The sequence below is a fragment of the Chionomys nivalis genome, chromosome 11 (assembly GCF_950005125.1).
Source record: "Chionomys nivalis chromosome 11, mChiNiv1.1, whole genome shotgun sequence".
Lineage (NCBI taxonomy): Eukaryota > Metazoa > Chordata > Mammalia > Rodentia > Cricetidae > Chionomys > Chionomys nivalis.
Window position 1 is genome coordinate 40,396,784 of NC_080096.1, and position 6,709 is coordinate 40,403,492.

Consider the following 6,709-nt stretch of genomic DNA (forward strand, 5'->3'; position numbering starts at 1 on the left):
GTCTACTGAATGATCTAAAGGTAATAGCAACTGAAAGCAGGGATGATGCAGAAGCAGCTAATACAAGCCTGGTGGTGGCATACGCCTATAATTCAAATACTCAGGAGGTGGAGGTATGAAGATCAGAAGCTCAAGTTTATCCTCAAGCTGAACACCAATCTGGGCTACAAGACATAAAATAAAAAATAAAACAAAGCCGGGCGGTGGTGGCGCACGCCTTTAATCCCAGCACTTGGGAGGCAGAGGCAGGTGGATCTCTGTGAGTTCAAGACCAGCCTGGTCTACAAGAGCTAGTTCCAGGACAGGCTCCCAAACCACAGTGAAACCCTGTCTCGAAAAACCAAAAATAAAAAATAAAAAAAATAAATAAAACAAAGCAAGAAGAAGGTAACAAAATTGTACTTACAGATCATGTTGGTAAAGTTCTTAACACTGAACATGAGGAATATAATATTAATTCAAAATAGACTAGGGGGCTGAGGATGCAGTTCAGTGGTGGAGTACTGGCCTCACATGCACAAAGTCTTGGGTTAGATCTCAGCACTGAAAAACCAGAGACAGACACACTAGGATGTTAAGGATGCATGTCATAATCCTAGGATTGTATAGTAACCGATAATGATAAAACCAACAAATAAAGAAAGAAGGCTTCTCTGGTTTAGATGCCGGAAGTTTGGTCTCTAGTCTCTACTATAAATATATTGTATGGCGGTGGGACCTTTAAGAGATGAAATCTACTGGAAGGTGAACAGGTCACAATAGGTCTCCTGGAGGGTTTATTAATGCTAGCCTCAGAGAGTAGACTGGGTTTTATAGAAGTGGATTCATTTCTGTGAACAGGCCTGGTCCCTCCCTGCTCTCCTCTTCCTTTTCTTGCCTTGTGATCTCTCTCTCTCCCCCCTATATGCTATCACCTATGAGGTCATCACCCAAGCCAAGCAGATGTTAGCTTGTCCTCTGCCCTCCAGAATGGTGTGTTAAATAAACTTATTTTCTTTACAAATTACCCAGCTTCAAGTAATTTATTATAGAAATACAAAACAGGCTAAGAAAAAAAGCTAAGAGAGAAGATAAAAATGCAGTACCTGAAAAATACTTGACTATACTGAAAGAGGGCCAGAACACAGAGTAAAACAAAACACATTATTTCCCCACTTACCATTAGTATATTAAACATTAGATTAGGCTGAATTTAAAAATCAATCAAATAATATTTTCAAAAGACATCTCTAATTTAATAAAGACACAGACTGAAAGCAAATGATAGAATATGGTATGCTTTGTTTTTATTCTTTCTTTCTTCTTAGACAGAGTCTTTTTAAGCAGTCTGAGCTGGCTTTAAACTTGCTAGGTAGTACACACTGACCTTGCATGTTTGATCTTCCTGATTTATATGACAGGTATACATTTTAATATTTAGCAAGGTTAAGTCTATTTAATATTTAAAATTTGTTTGGTACTATACTTTGAACCTTAATAGAAACAATTCCATTAAATGTATAGATTACATTGAAGAGAACTGGCATGGTTCTATGAATAAGTGTCACGGAGCTAGTATATATATGCATTCACTTAGGACTTTTTAAGTCCTTAAAAAATTACAGTTTTATTAACATCTCTCTACCTCATCTTAGTTTTTTTTAACTGTTGGTCACTATAGTTTCTACTGCTACTGTAAAGGGGATCTTTATAAAAACAACACTAGACAGGCGGTGGTATCGCACGCCTTTAATCCCAGCACTTGGGAGACAGAGGCAGGTGGATCTCTGTGAATTTGAGGTCAGCCTGGTAGAGAGAGTTTCAGGACAGCCAGGGATATTACACAGAGAAACTCTGTCTCATAAATAAATAAATACTCATTAAAATTTCTTATTCTTAGCCAAACAATGGGTATTTACCACATTTTAGCACTAAATGCCACATTCACTGATGTTTTATTAGATTATTGTAAGAATTTTTTACTAGTTTGTTAAGCTTTTCTTTTAAATATGAATAAGCATTGCACTCTGTCAAATACATATATTAAAATGGTGTTTTAAAAATGGTTTTTTAAAAACCTACTTATGTATTTTTTTAGGTATGATTACTCTGTTTGCATGTATGCCTGCATGTCAAAATAGAACATCAGATCCCATTACAGATAGTTGTGAGCCATGATGGGGTTGCTGGGAACTGAACTGAACTCAGGACTTCTGGAAGAACAGCCAGACCTCCACATGGCTTTTCTTTTCTTTATCTCTTTTATTTGGTGGGGGATGTTTCAAGACAGGGTTTCTCTGTATATCTCTGGTTGTCCTGGAACTCACTCTGTAGACCAGGCTGGCCTTGAACTCACAGAGATCCGCTTTACTCTGCCTCCCAAGTGCTGAGATTAAAGGCGTGCGGTACCACCGCCTGGCCCATATGGCTTTTCTTAAGGGATTAATGTGATAAATTAAGTAAAATGTTTCTAATGCTAAGTATTCTCAGGTCCTGTCCCCCAACCCAAAGTCTACATGTCCAAGAGGTATTATGTTTATCCAAAGATGTGCTACTTTCATATTTTAATTTTTTCCATTTAATCAGTTTTATAGCCCTAGGATTAAGATGATATTTCAAAGGAAATAAGAAGCTGAAAAGGTCTTTCTCTAGCTATTGGAACAATTTTATACAAAGTAGGGATTATTAGAGGATGGAGAAGCAGTTTAATGGGAAAATACTTGCCTAACATATTGTCTAGGTTTGGTAACACACACACACACACAAACAGGAGAGGGCAGTATTTGATCCATACCTGGGTGTTTGTAGAGCCTGTTTTTGTCATTGTTGTTTGTTTGTTAGAGACAAGTTCTCACTATACTTACAATGCTGGCCTTAAATCTGTAATTCTCGTGGGGAGAAGGGGAGAGGAGTGGGAGGGAAATGGAAGGCAGGGAGGAGGCGGAAATTTTTTTCAACTAAATAAATAAATAAATAAAATCTGTGATTCTCTGGCTGCAGCCTGTCTAGTGCTAGAATCACAAGTGTGTGCCTGTGTAACATCCAGAGCAGCTCTAGAGCAGTCTTTTCACTATTTCAAATTTGATAGTTCAGCAACTTTTTATTATTTCAAATTTGATAGTTCCATTTAGGATTTCTACAACTTCTTGAATTAATTTTTATATTTTAAATATGCTTAAATAATTTTATTTATTATTAATGAGTGTGCATACATGACGTTTATGTGGGCGTGAGCTTTATGGTGCCTGTGAAAGTCAGGACAACTTTAAGACATTCTCTCCTTCTACCTTTATGTGGGTTCTGGGGTACTGAATGCAGATGGCCAAGGCTTATGTATCAAGCACTTTCCCAGCTGAGCCATCTTGTAGGTGTTATATTAACTACTGATAACTTTTAATTCATTTATTTTCAGTTTTTAGATTAGTATAAAGTTCACTTTCTATTATAGCTTATAAACCAGTATCAATAGTGCTTACAGCCGTGGTTAAACTGTGAAAGTCATGTTCTAACACTTCTGTGTGCATTTTTCTTGACCAAACTTACCATGACCTTCAAACTATTGATACCAGAGAACTAGTACTGGATTAATATTGCTAATCCTTACTATAAAGAGGAGAGAAATGGAGAATTCCTACATATATGTTGATGGACCTAGATATTAATTACAAACAAAATTCTTAACTTAAGAACTGAAAATGTAGACACAAGTAAAATTGCAGGTAATAATAACAATAACTACCAAGTTACACCAAAGTAGTTTTCTTTTATTTCTTAGAGTTCCTATCAATTAGGAACATGTTTGTTCTGAAAATTTTTAACAGATATTTTCAAGATACACTTTGGACCAGGAAAATATGGGCTGAATGACAGTACTTTCAACAATTATTTATAACTCTTTGAATAGCTATACTCAGAGAATAATTATTAGTAAAACAAAATAAACTTGTGGAAGATTTATATTATTATCCCATTTCACACTTCCTAAATTTTAAATTTATCTTTTACAGTGCTAAGAATTGAACCCAGCTACAGAGGAAGATCCTAAGGCCCCCCACCATGGGATTAAGTAAAGATATTTTAGATAACCTTTTTGTTAAGTAAGGATATAAAAAGCATGTTTATCAACCCTGCAGACAGCCCAAAGCTGAGATGTCACCTTATATGCTGAATGACAGAACTGACCCTCAGAAAGAAACGGGGGAAGGATAGGGGTGTAGTTCAGTTGTACAGCAGGTACTCGGCATGTTCATGACCCTGGGTTCCATGAGGAGGGGAGAACAAGCCAGAAAAAGTTTCATTGGCACAAGGTCACGCTCATCCATTTACATAATGTCTGTGGCTGCTTTTGTACGGCGGAAATGAGTAGTTGTCAGACTATAAAGCCTAAAATACTATTTGACCCTTTGGACCCTTGATCTAGATATATTAAAATTTAACTGGTTTGGTCCACGGCAAAATCAACACAAGACAACACTGTTCCAAAGGTAAAATGTTAAAATGCTATTTTAGATTATACTAAAAGTTAGGCTGCAGGTGTAGCTCAATGGGAAAGTGCCTGCCTGGCAAGCATGAGACCCCAAGTTTGATTTCCAGCACCCCAACAAAACAAAACACAATTTAAGAAGTTAAAGAGGCACTACATTCCATCAAATTCTTTGACCACCAACCACCAAGGGGCCCACGTGTACTAAGTACCAAGGCACTATACCAGCAAATATTAATACCATCTGTAACTGACATTTGGTTCTAGTCAAACTGGTAATAGACACACAAACAGTAGCTGGGTGCTACCAGTGTGATTCACATCTAGACTACTGTGTCCAGTTCTAGCTAGAGCCTTTTAAAGGCATTATGAAGTTCTATACTGCTTGGGGAGAGAAAATGTTCAGAGCATGTCCCCCTACAAAAACAAATAAATGTAATAAAAATGTAAAGGAACGAACATCTTAAAAAGTTACACTGCCCCCGGCAGGCATCTAACAAAGATGCATGTCCTCTGCCAGGGATGACACATTTGTGATATGCTTTCTAATCCTACTTTTGCTAGATGAATTGACACGAATGTCTCAAAACAGGTAAATGCAGTATGTATATTTCACTTGGATAAAAACGGGTAAGGGAGAATCAGCACATTTAAGAAAGGGATGATGTCACCTATACTGGGAAGGTGAAGGCTGGAGGATTGGAAGTGAGTATAAGGCAGTCCTGGCTTATAAGAGAGCTGTTCTCAAATAAGAGTTAATATTTGGGGAAGTGTTCTCACATTGATGTATATAGTAGATGAATGGGACACATTGTGTACTCTTCAAACGTTTTCTTGTCTTACCTCACTCATTCTTAAATGATCTAAGACGTCTATGGAAAGAGCAAACAAGTGCTTTAACACATAATGTATTCTGTACCTCCTAAAACAATCAGTATCTGTTCTGTTAGACGAGGAAGAAAGGGGTAGAGATTGGGTTTCCACTAAGCTTTTGTTGCAATTAATGAGAAAGAGGTACACCAACCCCAAGTTAGCCCATGAAGCCAATTAGTAGACATGTTTCCATAGCTTCAAGATGCAGACATGTTTGAGGACATACTTGATCTACGGAAGCATGAATTCTCTTAGGGAACTCTCTATTTGTATAGGGTAGGCGCTAGGGTATCATCTTTCTGTATTCTACAATCAGGGACGCTGGGTGTCTTATACTTCACCAGGGCCATCTGTTTACTTCTCTTGTACACAGCGTGGCCACTTCTTTCAGAAAACCTCTGGGTCAAGTCCTGAGTTGATTTTCTTGTTGGCCAAAGCCCTTGGCTCTGGGTGCTCTTAAATCGGCACACCCCAAATCCTTTCCTATACCATCCACTGGTAACTCTTGTGTAAATTTTAAAAACGGACATCCTCTGTCCCTCAGGGTGGCGGCCCAGACACAGTCCTCTCACCTCCTCTGCAAGCCCCAGACCCAAAGGATTTAAAATAGCCCAAATGCTCCCATATAGACTTTAAATATAATTTGTAACAGTTTGAGTTTGGACGATGCTGATGGTGTCTTACATTTAGGTATATTAATTGTGATTTGTAATTTTTCTTCCTTTTGAGGGGTCAAAGCATCATTTCAGGTCACTAAAAGGTTCTTGGGGAGGGGCCTAGGTTTCCAGGACAGAAAGAGGCCAGGCCCTTTCCTAGCAACGTCGCCGCACCTCCCGCGGTCGCCTGCCGCGCATCCCCTCACAACCCCTCCATTCCCGTCTGCATCCCTCCGCCCGCGCCCGCCACGCCACCAGACTCCCACCTCTGCCGTGCCCGCCCAACGCGCAGCTCAGACCCACACGCCTGGGCCTCGTGTAGCTCCGCGAAGGGACCGTCGGCTCGCGACGCCCGCCCGCCGCACCGCGCCCGGCTCCGCCCCGCCCCGCCCCGCCCCGCCTCGGCGGAGTTCCCAGGCGCGCGCCCGGCGTAGCCCCGCCCCGCCCCCTCCCGGCACTGGACCCGCCCAGATGCGCCACCTCGCCGGCGCGCCTTTCCTCGGGACAACCCTTACCCTGCTACGCGACGCCTCGGGGGCCCCGCAGAAGTCTCAGGGGACACGCCCCCGCGCGGGCACGCACGCGCGCCGTCCAGCCCCGCCCCTTCCACCCTTTCCCCGCTACTACCCAGCTCGCTCGGAGCCTCTGTCCCACCCCACTCCCGGCCCCGCCCCGCCCCAACCCCGCCCACCTCCAAGATAGGCCACGCCCCCCATGC

General features: G+C 41.2%; 1 protein-coding gene across 3 annotated transcripts in view; it reads right to left on the reverse strand.

Annotated features, from left to right (window-relative positions):
* The window catches only part of Ift25 (intraflagellar transport 25), a 28,156-nt gene that overhangs the window by 21,227 nt on the left and 220 nt on the right, over positions 1–6,709 (reverse strand). The window contains exon 1 of one of the 3 annotated variants that reach the window (XM_057785588.1): positions 6,507–6,557. The exons of 1 other annotated variant lie outside the window; for it this stretch is intronic. The gene's annotated coding sequence lies outside the window, so the exon portion shown is untranslated. Of the gene's footprint in view, positions 1–6,257; positions 6,367–6,506; positions 6,558–6,709 lie in introns of those variants that run through there. One more of the 3 variants, XM_057785587.1, reaches the window with a different exon arrangement.